General features: G+C 37.1%; 1 pseudogene across 1 annotated transcript; it reads right to left on the minus strand.

Moving 5' to 3' along the window:
- Positions 1-268: 268 nt before the first annotated feature.
- LOC147871739 (uncharacterized) lies at positions 269-9065 on the minus strand (annotated as a pseudogene). The gene is made up of 5 exons (XR_015538317.1): positions 8880-9065; positions 7927-8144; positions 6178-6416; positions 5687-5820; positions 269-4089 (listed from the first exon to the last, which is right to left on the minus strand). The product of XR_015538317.1 is annotated as an uncharacterized LOC147871739 (transcript).
- Between the last annotated feature and the right edge of the window lie 4594 nt (positions 9066-13659).

The following is a 13659-nucleotide window of genomic DNA, read 5'->3' on the forward strand; positions in this document are numbered from 1 at the left end:
TCATCAAACCACGGTTTATTTTGCTTTCTCCTGTAGTATCCTAGTTTCTCTTTTGCTGAAATGTTGATGCAGTTTCTGACATTTTCCCACTCCCTGTTGATGTCCACACTTTCATTATCCTCATTTGTCTCTAAAATTTGAAACCTATTTGAAATTTCAACTTGATATTGTTCCTTTGCCTCTCCCTATGACTAAGGTATAGAGCAGCAAATAATTAATAATAATTGATTACATATTAACTACAAGTCTATTGTGTATTGTGAAACTATTAATGCAAGTCTACTTGATATTCCTTAGTTACCTTGGATAATGGTGCACTTGAAGGTGAAGCAGCACCACTGGTAGCCTCACTTGGTGATGTCTGCAGCTGTTGATAAGCTGAGAGTGAAGTATCAACAGGACTTGGGGAAAGTCTACTGACAGCTGGAGTAGTAGAAGAAGAATGTTCCTTGGAGTCACATAGAGAAGGTTCTTCTTGTACGCTTGAACTAGAACAACAATCATCCATTTTGAGCTCTTTACCAGGCTCAGATAGACTTCGAAGTATAAGCTGTCGCTTGGCATTAATGCCTGCATCAGAAGCGTGCCGTTTGGGAACTTTCTGCCTCAACATCTTGATGTAATCTTCAGGGCTTAGGCCCAGTTCTTCATCAGTTTTGAGTTGGGCCCTTATTCTGGCTTCTTCCCTGACTTGTTTCCTCTCAACAGCACGTCTGGTCTCTTTCTTTCGTGTTCGCGCTGGTACTACAGGAATTTTTAACATTTCAAATGAAGTGGCGAACAAAGCTTTCCCGATATCTGGTAACGAAAATGCCTCTGGATTTGTAAGAGGAGTTTTGGGGAGGCAAGAGGAATTTCTTTCTGAAACACTACCTGTAGCATGTTCACCAGACCTGAATGATAAGTGAACAGATAAAGGTCATTGCCTAAACTGCAAATATTTTGATTGCTTCTTAAAGGATGTCATAGGTGTATAGAACTGTTCAGTGTATTCACCGGCTGGAGTTAAATCATCTGTAAAAGGCACTTCTAGGTTTTGATGGACATTATGATGCTGTTCACTATCAGTCTTTGTTTCCACAAATGGTGACTGAAGAACTACATCTTCATCTGTTTCGATTTCTGACATTTTCACATCTCCAGGTGTTTCAGTCACTTCTTTGGGCAAACCTAGTAATCCCTCAGAAGTTACCTCTGTATCAGGTTGGCAGGTTTGTGGTTGGGTAAAAGAGTTCAAGGGTCCACGAGTATGTCTCTTACTTTTCTTTTCCTGAGGTGACTTTTTTTTCTGAGGAGTTTGTCCATGACCATTTCATGAATAAGGTCTTTCTGCTTGGATCTCTCCCTTGATATTGCTTCAAGTTTCCTTGATATACCAGGAGAACTGAAACCTGTACCAACAAATCGTGAAGGTGAAGTACCTTCACTTTCTTCTGCAATGAGTACTTGTGTTCCAGAGTGATGCTGCACACCTTTATTCCGTCTTCTAGACTTCCTAAAATCTATTGAGTCTCGTACATTACTAAATGGAGATATACGGTCCTGCAGGCGACGTACATACTCCTCATAAACTGTACTAGTAGGATCATCTGATGTAACACAACCAACAGATGTCTCATCTGTTGATTTTATAGGTTCTTGTACAGGTGTGTATAATATGTCATCTCTGCCAGAGGTCTCAGTCTGTGGAACATCTATAGGACTGTCTTTTACTGTAACTATTTCACTGGTTGTAGTTTCTTCTGTGGTGGTACCCTCTGGCTGGAGAGAACTTTCTTCATCCTCACCTGCTGATGCCACCAATACTTCCTTGTTCACAGCCTCAACCTGACTAAGCACATCCATGGCCTCCAAGCTGTCACTATCTCTTTCACATTCACTTACCACAAGAGATGGTGGAATGGATGTGGATGTGGAAAGTAGCTCATGAGCAATAGTTGGTGTTTCGACTAATGGTGTTGAAATGTCCTCATCATCAATGACATTTACAAACTGTATATAACCACTATTGTGCAGAAGTGCCTTATTTGTTGCACCTAACACATAATCAGATTCACTTTCTTCTTCACCAGTGTCCATAAATTCAATGTTATCCACATTTGTAAAAAGGTGTGAAGGTGTATCAGAAGAGATTTCTTGACTGAGCTCTTTCCCAGTTATAATTCTTTTATTAATACCACATATATGTCCAGGATCATCATCAAAGTCAAAATCTTCACTTCTAGCAATTCTGGCAGATGTACTCAATTCACTGTCACTTTTCCTAATGGTTTTTGGCTTCCTGTGTCGGCGAATTGTAACATATTCAGGATCAATATTGAATTCTATGTCCTCAAGATCTTCTGAAACAACAGCATCAGCATCCTGTGCCCAATCAGACAACTCTGTCTCTGCAAGAGTGGCTTCATTGTGATAGGATTCAGAGTCGTCACCTCTTGTAGATGGTGGAGTTGAAGGACTGCTTCGATCACTGGTTATGCTAGAACATTTATGTTCACTAGCTGCAGTCTCAGTAGTTCTATTGCCTCCCTCAGCACTAGAACCTACAGAACTGGTAAAGTCTACAGATTGTGATAAAATAGTTTCACTTGGTTTCATTATTCCACAACTGAATTCATCAGTCTTGGGTCTCTCTTCAAAAGATGCCTCAGTCATCAGCTCACCACTGGAGTCATGAATTTCTACTCTTGGCGGAGTTCGTTCATGTACAATTCCTTTGGAAGACAACTTGTTTTTATGCTCATTTTCACCACCTTCCAAATCACTAACACTGCTACCTGATGACAGTGAATCACTTACAATATCATCACCACCATCATCATCATCATCATCATAATTATCATCACCACTGACATGACAACTGGTATCACTGAGAACAGTTTTCCATGGTATTTCAGGTACTACTATTGAAGTCTCATGTGCTGGACTACGTGGCCGGCAATCAAATTCTTCCTCAGGCTGCTGTTCCATAACCTCTATATCAGCACTCAATTTACTTTCCACTTCGAGAACAGTACCATTTTCTAGACTATTAATATTTGGAAGATTCTGTTCTGAGGAGGCATTCACTTCTTCACCTTCTGCGCCACTGAGTTTAGGAGTCCTGCATTGATTTACATTGTCACTAGTGGCAATCCCATGAGACAATTCAAGATTAACCCCTGTCACACTAACTGGTCTCATTTTGTCATGACTTTCTACATCTGATATTTTCACTTCCTCTTCTCTTTTACTCAAACCACAAACATGCTCAAACCCATCACCGTTAAGAGGCAACACTTTCTGCTTGCGTAACAATAGTGCTGGTTGTTGAGATGGTGATGGTGGAAGCTTCAATGGAGGACTGAGAACTGTGGGAGATGGTGGTGACAGAGGATAACCAGCAGGGGAGGCATGCAATCTGGATGTTCCTTGAAGAAATGCCTGCATTGTGGGACTTGGTTCTGGTGCAGGGTTTAAAAGCTTCTGGTGCTCTGAGATCATATCTACAAAGCTCTTAAATTTTGAGTCCAAAGTGGAGGCTGAACCTGACTTTTTTACAGAGCCAGCAAGTCCTGAAGCTCCTAGAAGGTATTTTTTTTTAAGTTCAAGTGACATCTTTGAAGCAATACCTTCTGTAGAGTGGGTTCTATTAAGAAAATAGTCGCCTCGACGAGGATTAATGAGAGGAGTGGGTTTTACTACAGGCAGTGTTCTGATTGTGTTGTTACTATCAACATTATTTCCTGCATTCAGATTGGACAGACTTGCAGATTTGCCAGACTCAGCATCTGGCTGGAGAGGAGAGAATTCAAGCTTCACTCCACCATGTACCTGCTTCTGAATAACTGGAGCTTTAAGAACAGTGCCATTTATGGGACGTAAAATGTGTCCAGTACGGACCTGCACCTTCTTGGCTTCTTCAGCCACACGTCGATGGCGTCTGTAAGTGATGTTGCTGTCATCTATCAAGATGGAAGGAACATCATGATGTGCTGGAGTTGTCCCATCATGTTCAAACTCAGAATCTGTCTCAATTTCTGTTGCAGAGTTTTCTTCTTCCTCCTCCTCACTTTCAGATTCAGTTGATGTATAATCATCAGAAGCAACCTTTGACAAAGGAAAAAGAATCTTATTACAAATATACTAAATTACAAAACACACCTCCCCATTTCATCTATTCATTATCACTGTGTTCAAAGAATATTAAATGATTTGTATGCTCATAACTTATAATAGTCAAGCAAACACAGTTTACATTTAAAACGTTAATATTATCCTTATCTGACGAAGTTGTGTACAAATTTTACTTTATTTGGATAATTTATGTAAGACACGACAGCAATTTTATTTACGTCAATGCTTAATTTCCTTAAATTATAAAAATTGTAAAATAGAAACACCTGTAAAAATCCCATTAACAATTGGACATAATGATCAAGCATTAACACATGATTGCAAAAATTATATTAATGAAAGTTGTGGGATAAAGTGACTTATCAGAATCATGCAAACAAGCAACACATTACAGAAATTTATTGTGCTACTATCATTAATGTTTCAAAGTTGACTGATTATTTCTAATTATTCTCTGAATTGGTTCACAGAAACATTTTCCGCACAACTAACAGACCTAATACACATTTGACAAACTTTCATACAAGTAAAATCAGTTAACATGTACAACACAGTTTATTCTATTAAAACATATCAGACCTGACTACACACACTAAACACCAGATTCTACCATAAATTATAAACTAAACACACAAAATGGGATGTTATTAATTACTATTAAACTTCAGTTTCCATCTTTTTGTCAGGGAAATCTTTTATCCATACTGAGAAGTGACTTCTGGTGGTGAACAATCTCCGGATAGTCTTAGTCCTTTTGGGTTTAACTTTAAATTCCAAATTAATATTGAAGAAGATTTGTCAACAAACAACAAAACATATTGTAAAAGATTCAGCATCAGTGATCAAGAATGAAACAGAACTGCCTAATAGTAATGCATAGCTCATGTTAGTAAATTTTAAAACACAAACTGAGCACTTCTTCTCCACTTGCAGTGGAACTGTTAGCTGGTGGTGGCGTGAGGAAAATTAGAACATATTGGATATTATATGAATATATTTTGTTTTGTTAGAAAGCAATGTATGTTAAAACACTAAACGTAAAAAAGAGAAACAGCTCATACCAATTATGAAGCCACACAAAAACAAGGAACATTCAAAATTATAAATCATATTTACCTTTGTATCTTTTACTTTTATCTTCATTGTTTCTAACAATCACTTCAACACAACCACCACGCAGCTTACAAAATGCACAGCATTAAAATTTTAAATAAAACAGTACAAGGAAGAACATGATAGCTTTTAATCTGATTGGTTTTCAATGTGGACACTTTCTATGAGATTATTACCAATATATAAAACACATTACGTATTCAATTTACAAAAGTGTCAAATTCACAACTGAAAGGAATTTACTTAACATTAAGTTAGCTTTTGAACTATGCATATTTCAAATAGTTTAATTATCATACTGAACTCACTGTACTTATACTTCCTATAAATTTTATACATATGGTAATTTGACATCTATTACACAGTGCTACATCATATAAGATTACTGCAGAGCACAATTCTTATTTTTACATTTTTTAGTTTTGCTGCATGGAGTAAGAAGGCTCTGGGTCTTCACCTCAGTGTCAGAACCAGTGTCCGAGTCTTGTTTTCCTTTTGGTCTCTCCGACACTTCCAGATGTACTTCCTGTTTCCGCAGTTCACATGCTCGAATCTCATCCTCACCTTCAGTCGCTGTCTCACTTTCATCATCTGGGTGTTAGCAGATAATCAACCAATTGAAAACATGGGTGATTATTATTTTTAAAAAATTAAATGTACAACATATTACATGAATAAACAGTCTGGATGAACTATGAAATGTGAGTACAGATAATTCATATAATAAAGTTACACTCCAATGGTTAACAAATGTATTGTTTTAAGATATAATGTTATGAACAATAAAACTGAACTTACTAGCCTTGGTAATTTATAGTTTCTGTTCATCTTGCAGCAGCTGACATAAAGTTGTTAATCTAAGACACTACAAAGTCAAACACATTAAGTGCAGGGGAGAAACTTTCAAACCCGCATGCTCTATAAATATGCACCCACAGGACAGCTTACCTTCACTTTCACACTCTGGATAGCTGAGATCTTCATCACTCTCTTCATATTCATAACTTTCACTATCTTCTTCTTCTTCCCCTTCCTGTCTTTCTCCTTTACCATCACCATTCTGTTTGTCTTCAGGAGTCTTTGAATACCGCAGTGTCCATGTTTCAGCCAGGCGGCGGGTTTCATCTAAAGTCAATGGCTGCTCAATCGCCTCTTCAAAAACTTCATTTGCTTCTTCTTCAGAATCACTTGAATGGAGAATAAATAATAGAGCAAATTTATTCCGAAGGTCATACTGTATCATAACACACAAATGAGAAAAAGGAAAAACTGTACTATCCTGAAGATAAATTCAAGAAACCTTAGCCAGGACAGCCTGTAATGTGGTGAATAGTTAAACAAGGTAGTTTCTGAACACAGATTTGGAGCACTCTACTAAACCAACATAAAACTGTTGTTTTTCCATTGTCTAAATTATAAGGTAATAAAGCTACATTTTGAAAGCTACATTCTGCTTCCATCTTCAGACTGAAAATAGGGGAAGAGGGCAGAAAATCTGTCTGTTGGGCCCCCTGGTTGATTGAACTAGCCTCAGACCTGGACCTGGTCCAAAAATCTGCCTGTGTGAACTGTATGGGTCACCTAGCATAGTGAGGATAGTGAAATCTAGGAGGCTCCATTGGGCTGGACTTGTAGCACACATGGGGGGGGGGCAAGAGGTGCATACAGCATTTTGGTAGGGAATCCTTCTGGAAAACAACCACTGGGCAGACCAAGAAGGAGAAGGGAGGATAACATCATGATGGATCTTAGGGAGGTGAGCTGTGAGGATGGCAAATGGATGGAGTTGGCTCAGGATCGTGGCTGGTGGTGGGCTTTGGTATTGTCGGTGTTGAATCTGCAGGTTCTACTACCAGGGAGTTAGTTCAGTTATATCTCATTACACAGTAGCAAATACTATATGCATAATAAAAACTGAAACTATGGAATTCCTAGTGGTGTTTTGTAGATGCACTCTGATTGATCAGTATGAATGTGATAAGAATCAAAAGAAAGAACAACATGCAGATGTATCAAATAACCCAAAATGGCTGTGCATTATTAGTGTACAGCTCTTACGTACCATTCTTACAATTGTCATACTACTACCAAACATCATCAAAGAGATTTCAATACATTTGCTATCATCTAAAGCAGCGTTTATCAACCTATGGTGCATGTACCACTGTAGCCAATGTTGAGTGGTTCGCAAACGAAGTAAGAAAATCAAAAGTTAATATTAACATAAATAACAGTTTTCCTTGAACACATTTGGTTAGTGGTACATTTAATGTGTTAAATAAAAATTAGTGGTATGCCAGTGAAAAAGGTTGAGAACCCCTGATCTAAAGGATACAGATAAAGCAAAAGAGACCATAAAACTGCCAGTGGTGTACAAACTGACATGCCATTCTTTTTCCTGACTATTAGTTATTTAACAATGTATGAAAATGCAAACTGGCATAGATATAATAGCGAACAATTTTAATCAGTCCTAAAAGCTTCGGATTTCTACCTTTAAACTCTTTTAGAGGTATACAATGAAATATTAAGCCACACTACTTTCTTAAACAAATCATATTACAATAATGGTTCACAGAACAAAACTGCAAAGCCAAAGAGATATACTTAAATATTCTCCATCACCAGGAGTGAGTAATATTTAAATGTTCTATGCAGCTGAAGGGTTGATCAAGAAGTAGGATACAAAGAATATACCTTAGATCTGAAAGGGAATCACTGGACCCTTCAACAGTAGATGCCCCAAAATTACGATCAGTCCATTCATCTTTATCCATTTCACTTGGAGCCTCCTCTATATCTGAAGAAGCTGCTGTCAGATTCTCAAACTCTATTCGCTCTGGTGTTGTCTTTGCATCCAATATATCCAGTCCTGTCAGTGTCATTCTGTCCACAGTCTCTGATAAGGATTTTGCCTGAAGGAAATCAAAATATTTAATTACAGTATTGTATTTATTTATGTTTGTTTTTCCATGGGTTAGAGTCCTTGAGAAGCTAAGTGTATGGTCAGCTAGTGAAAATATGTCCTGCATTTTATTGTACCTGAAGGTTCAGCACTGATCTCAAGAGCCAGTCACTCATCCCTATCCAAAGCCACATGAATCCAATCCAACATCCTCAAACCCAATTTCCCTAAGATCCATTTTAACATTACCCTCCTGACCTGTGTCATCCTTTCAGGCTTTCCAACAACAATTCTATTCATGTTTTGCATCTCTCTCATGCATGCTCCATGCCACAGCCGCCATCACTTCATCCTCCTTTTAAAAGTTAAACAATTAAAATATACAAAAACTGGATAGTTCAAAAGGGAAAAGCGTGGACGTGAAAGTTTCAGCAAACAACTAGAATATTTGATAGACACATTTAAGAAAATTAAATATTTGCAGTTTGATTCAAGTGTTCATACTCATATTATAATCTAGAATAATAAACACTAAAAAAAGTTATTAACTCAGAAAATAAATATAAAAAATTTATATATTTGTTACTGCCTGGGTTTCTTCTTTACACAATAGTGAAATAAACTAAACAAAATATTTCCAAATACATTAATGCAGTTACTACTCCATTTCAATGTTATTTGCATAGCAGAAAAATTGGGATGATAAACCAAAAGTCACCGTGTTAAAAAAACAAAAAACAATTACCTTCTCTGGTGTTATTGGTGATGCTTCGGCAGGGATGTTTTCTTTATCAAGGCCAGATCTAAATTCTTCACTCTTCCTCCTCAACTTCATTCTTTGCATCCCCAGAAGACCAAAATGCTGCATGCAGAAAAATCTACTTCCAAATTTACCTTCTCGGTCAAATGCATAATTACCTAGAACCAGAAGTCATTCACTTAAAATTCACACACACATATTTACAACAAGTGTGTGCTAAAAAGGAATATTTCTGCTGTGCAGTCTATTAAGATATTTTAGAAGTTGGCATAATGATAAATCTTGAGTCAGGTTGGTTCAAGGAAGAAGTAGCCATAGATTTGCCTTGGCAGATTACCATTTCACACCACATCTCTTTTATTCAAATTTTGTTGCATATACTTTTAATTTCATAAAGTCTATCTTTTCATTAGAGAGTCCAATAGAAGGGACTTGTCTCGGTGACCCATTCATAGCCCTCTGATAGAGTAAAAGAACTTTCCAAATTCCTTACAAAAGTGTCATTTGCTCACACTTTGTATTGCACAAAGTTCAAAAAATTTTAATTGCTTTCAAAGAACCTTTCTCCTGCTGAAATGACCTTCTTGACTTGCTAAGCGACTACTGGCGTTTTAAGAAATACTGGTCCTTGGAGTTGGTTATGTGATTAAAGAACGAATGTAAGGAAAAACCATGCAGTGTTTGGGGATGAAAAGAATAGTTGTTAGTATACTAAATGTAATATGTGTCGGGAATCCAGACGACAACTTTGTATAAACCTGGTTTTAGTCTGTTAGTCACTGGCTTAATTAATTGATTTCACTGCGTCACTACTAATTGTCTATACCGTTGGTGTCAATTTGCTGTGGGATGGTGTGGGTACCATAACCAAGAATGCAGAAATTCTCCTAGAGATTAACAAGGAAATAAGTCTAGAGGTAAATGTAGACAAAGCATAATACGGGATCAACATCAGTAAGAATGGCGGAATATAATTATAAATAACACATCATTTGAAAATGTTCCAAAATTTAAGTAAACAACAGAAATAAATAGAAATGAGGTCCATTTTGAACAGATTAATAGATGAGTAGAATACATTAGGGAAACGATAGTTTTATTCGATTCAAAAAATTATTATCTCGTTCGCCATCAAAGACACTAAAGATCAGGATATTTAAAACAAAAATTTTTCCTGTTATCTTGTATGGTTGTGAAACGTGGTCTCTTATCTTGAATGAAGAACGTAGATTACAAATGTTTGAAAACAAGTTACTCAGGAGGATATTTGGACCTCGGCGGGATGAAATAAGTAGGAAATTTAGAATACTACATAACGAGGATTTGCGTGAATTGCACGTGTCACCTATCATATTGAGGATAGTGAAATATAGAAGGATCCGATGGACTGGACATGTAGCACGAAGGGTGAGGCACGGGGTACATACAGGATTCTTGTGAGAAATATTTCTGGAAAACGACCACTGGGCAGGCCAAGAATGAGAACGGAGGATGATATCAAGATGGATCTTAGGGAGGTGGGCTGTAAGAATGGTAAATGGATGGAGTTGGCTCAGGATCGTGGCTGTTTTTCGGGCTCTGATGTTGTCGGTGTTGAACCCGCGGGGTCGCTGCCATGGAGTTGTTTAATTAGTTTCACTACTGGTACTCAGCGAGAGTTGAATTCGAATGTTTTTCTATATATTTATCAACGTTTCATAAACTGTGGTAATATGAGTCAGGTCTTTGTCATTACACTGGTCCGCACTGCTGTTTCTTTGCTAATCTGCCTCTGTACATGCTACATTTGTTACAAAGGCCAACTGTAAGCTTTTAGAACAACCATTTCTAGCATTCATATTCAATGTCTGTTATTGTTTACTTATTAATCGTTCCTAAAATGGTATTATGTCTAAATTTGTTCTATGGTGTAGTACGTATACAATACAAAGTGAGTTTTAATTCAAATTACAAATAAGAATGACGACTAATATGAACCTTTTCTATGGAAAAATACATAATTACACACATAACTTTATTATAACACACTACCGAACGTCAACGTAAAGGGCTTTTTCGTACTTGAGGGTCCCAAGCTAAAATCTCGGTCTGGAGACAAGCTGTCATGAGAATTTTTGGGATTTACAGAGTCTCTGAATGAGCCGGGATAGCTCAGTCAGTATAGTGACTAGCTACGGGCTGGACGATCGGGGTTCGATTCCCGACGGGGGCAGAGGATCTTTCCTCTAGCCTCTGCGTCCAGACCGGCTCTGGGGACCACCCAGCCTCCTCTACAATGGGTACCGGGGTCCTTTCCCGGGGGTAAAGCCGGCCGGGGCGTGATGCTGACCACTCACCCCCATCTAGTGCCGAGGTCAAGGAAGAGAGGAGCTATACATCCTCTCACCCCAAACGCCTACATGGCGTATAGTGGGACAAACTTTACTTTACTTTTACAGAGTCTCTGAAGGCAAATGTCAGGATAGCACTTTAAAGTTGGCCACGACTCTGCCATTATTTTTTATTAATCATTTTATCTTTGTATATTATAAAATATAGTATACTTTAGGCGTTATTGAATAAACCACAAATAAATACAGTAATACACGATGTGTGTCGTGGCAAGGACAGAAGATATAATGAAGCCGGAATGATACTAATGGTATCGAGAGAATTTGTTTCGATATTTACTTTTGGGACAGAAAAATACAAAATTCAGTGGGAATCATAGTCTGGTGTCCCCCACTGCTTGTTTAAGACAGGGCTCAGGGATGTTGAGGGTGAACTTGGCAAAATTCGATTATTTCAGTTCGTTAGACTTTTAATTGTGGGGTCTCATCACGCCCGGCTGAACTAAGACGCTACAAAGTCTTTTCTCAGAACATATAAATATTTCGCGGTTACATGAAGCTCTAAGCTTATTAAGACTACTAGCACACCAACAACTCCTAAGTTTCCAAAAAAAGTCAAATTATCAAACTAGGGCCTTGAGTATTAATGGATTAACCGGCTTATGGTATCACAATGTTTGTGTGTCTGTCTTCTCTATTAACTTCTGAACAAATCGGCGGATTTTCTTGAAACTTGGTATGAACATCATGCCACTACAGGTTTCCTTACCATCAATAATATTAACAACGCGAACTTCCAATACAGAAACAACGTAAGCTCTCTAGCTTAGGAACGACGACTTTGTGTGGTAATAGATATGCAGCAAATATGCAGCTTTCACTAAGGCAAATTGGCTGTCGAAAGTAAAAATAACAACATGGCGGAAGTGCGAAATGTATATTTGGCGCTTTGTTTCGAAACATGTGGTAATTTGTGTGAAGATTACCATAATTCTGCACCATATATTTGTTATACGTTATAAATATAGTGTTGGTAAAAAACTTTGATAAACAAACTGAAGAATATGAAGAGATGTATGAGTGTGCCTACAAGTTCGTGTTCTAATCAGCTATTTTCCTTCTGTCCTTCATTTTCTTATTTTAACGATTTATATCAGCTTTAATTTTGTTTAGCGCTAATTTTTATTGTCGGAGGTTACATGCCTTATATTTATTTAATAGAAAGAGCATCATTTTAATATTCTAATATATTTTAAATATTTTAAATATTAAATGTTAATCGTAGTAATAATATTTTAATATTCAATAAAATATTTTATTGTGATTAGACGGTTGAAATTAAACAATTATAGTCATCACATTATCATCTCACAATTTATCATGTTGATTAAGTTCTCTCTCATACAATGAACTTCTGAGGCCTATTACGGACTATTGCGTCTTTATTTTCTTGTATAGACAGCGTCACGATTCTTTGGAGGTCCCAAATTTTGAGAAAAAATATCAATATACTTCTCTTTTAATCACAACTGGTTTTTCTTTCCGGATATCAAGAGAATCTTCATGTCCACAAAGCATTAATTTTGTATCTCGTTGAATTCAAAATTTTAAATTAATTATTCATTAACCATTCTGTCGTCATTCGACGTTGTGCAGTCTGAGATAAAGACGGCGCCGTTAGAATATACCGGAAATAAATAATTTAAATCGATTTTGAGTTTCGTGTAAAAATCTTTGCGTTAAATTCGATGCTAATCAGAAGTAATTATGCGGAAATCTTGGATATGCTCTAGTTAAAATTTGCATACGATACGTAGAAATGCGATGTTCATTTAGTGAAAATGATGTTTATTAAACGATATCGCGAAGCTATTGGTTGTTTTGATGGTACGTTCGAAGTAGTTTAGTCATTATAAGAACCCTCTTCAATGATGAAGGTTAATTCCATAAAGCAGAAGGCCCGTTGAAGCCGGAGCCGCGATAGAACTAACTCCGGGTAGACCGGATGTCGGTATAATCCGGGAAATGAAACGAAAATGACTTCCTAACTCAGAACGACTCCGGAATTGAGAAGGTTAAAGACTTCATTTACGGTAAGAACATAAATTCCATCACACTTTTTCATGTTTAGAAGAACGTGAGTTATCTTTGGCTCGAGAGTTAGAGAAATTTGCGTGATAAGGAAATCCATCTTCACTGTTCACCAGATGTTATTAAGATAATTAAATGAAAGAGAAAGGTTGCTATATCGTATGGGGAAAATGATAAATGTGTACAAAATTTTGGTTAGGAATCGCGAAGCGATGATTCAGAATATCTATACCTAAATGACGGAAATTTGATTACGTGAGTTTGGATTAGATTCATTTGTCTTAAGGATAGGGGACCGCCTGAGACTAGATATTATCACCTTCAAAAATTTTCCATATTTTATT

The sequence above is a fragment of the Zootermopsis nevadensis genome, unplaced genomic scaffold (assembly GCF_977971745.1).
Source record: "Zootermopsis nevadensis isolate Lab colony 2312 unplaced genomic scaffold, Znev_1.0 Znev_ptg000040l, whole genome shotgun sequence".
Taxonomy (NCBI): domain Eukaryota; kingdom Metazoa; phylum Arthropoda; class Insecta; order Blattodea; family Termopsidae; genus Zootermopsis; species Zootermopsis nevadensis.